Source organism: Lepidochelys kempii, chromosome 10 (assembly GCF_965140285.1).
Source record: "Lepidochelys kempii isolate rLepKem1 chromosome 10, rLepKem1.hap1, whole genome shotgun sequence".
NCBI classification, from domain to species: domain Eukaryota; kingdom Metazoa; phylum Chordata; order Testudines; family Cheloniidae; genus Lepidochelys; species Lepidochelys kempii.
This window is the reverse complement of record NC_136389.1, coordinates 3,305,385-3,307,126: the sequence shown is the minus strand read 5'-3', so window position 1 is coordinate 3,307,126 and position 1,742 is coordinate 3,305,385.

Here is a 1,742-nt window from a genome sequence, read left to right as displayed (position 1 = left end):
GATCCCGCCATGACTGACCGTTACGGGACCGGAAGTTCCGGTTACTAAGACGTTATGCAACCGGAAGTTCTGTCAGCCCAACCGGAAGAGCGTTGTCTGCTGAACCAAGACCATTGGAGCAGTGGCTCCCTCCAACCAAGTTTAATTTGTCCCGGTCTGTCCAAATGGCCCGGGAAGTGCGGTGTTGTCCTGGCATGTGGTGCGAGGACAGTTCACTAGCCTCACACTGGCCTGTGGGATGATGTGGTGAGGCTGATGCGCTGCCCAGTGTATGATGTCGCAGCCGATGTATGATGTCGCAACCCGCTCTGCCACTGCCTGGTGCTGGCACAAGCCTCACATCACCACCCGCGGGGCGAGGCTGTTGCCAAGGCTGCATGATGATGCCACAGTCTTCAAATCGCTACCACTGCATCAACAGGCAGAAGGAAGCTGTTTTGTTAGGATTCTGCAAGGTGCCATGTCAGCATAAGAAGGACACCGGCATAGGGGCTGGAACTAGAGGTGCTGCCACACCCCTTGGCTTTAAGTAGTAATAAACCCAAATACATGGTTTCCGCCATCAGCACCCCCACTGTAAAAATTGTTTCAGCACCCCTGGACACAGAAATGAGTCATCATTCAGGGATGGTGTAGCAACACATCTGAAATGCAGGAGGCCCTAACTGTCTCATAGGCTGGGTGCAGGAGACTAAGCCCTGTGAAACTTGGGACTGGCCCACAAATTTCAATCTGAATGGAAAAATTGGACAGAGACTGCATCCAGTGGGATGGAAGTGACTTCTTCTGAGTAGAGACCAAGACTGTTATCTCAAGGTTATCTCAAGTTAGGTTATCTCAAGTGCTTATATACAAATGCACAAAGCCTTGGAAACAAGCAGGGAGAACTGGAGGTCCTGGTGATGTCAAGGAATTATGACATGATTGGAATAACAGAGACTTGGTGGGATAACTCACATGACTGGAGTACTGTCGTAGATGGTTATAAACTGTTCAGGAAGGACAGGCAGGGCAGAAAAGGTGGGGGAGTAGCACTGTATGTAAGGGAGCAGTATGACTGCTCAGGGCTCCGGTACGAAACTGCAGAAAAACCTGAGTGTCTCTGGATTAAGTTTAGAAGTGTAAGCAACAAGAGTGATGTAGTGCTGCGAGTCTGCTATAGACCACCAGACCAGTGGGATGAGGTGGATGAGGCTTTCTTCCGGCAACTCGTAGAAGCTACTAGATCGCACGGCCTGGTTCTCATGGGTGACTTTAATTTTCCTGACATCTGCTGGGAGAGCAATACAGCGGTGCATAGACAATCCAGGAAGTTTTTGGAAAATGTAGGGGACAATTTCCTGGTGCAAGTGCTAGAGGAGCCAACTAGGGGGGAGCTTTTCTTGACCTGCTGCTCACAAACTGGGAAGAATTAGTTGGGGAAGCAAAAGTGGATGGGAATCTGGGAGGCAGTGACCATGAGTTGGTTGAGTTCAGGATCCTGACACAGGGAAGAAAGGTAAGCAGCAGGATACGGACCCTGGACTTCAGGAAAGCAGACTTCGACTCCCTCAGGGAACGGATGGGTAGGATCCCCTGGGGGACTAACATTAAGGGGAAAGGAGTCCAGGAGAGCTGATTGTGTTTCAAGGAATCCCTGTTGAGGTTACAGGGACAAACCATCCCGATGTGTCGAAAGAATAGTAAATATGGCAGGCGACCAGCTTGGCTTAACGGTGAAATCCTAGTGGATCTTAAACATA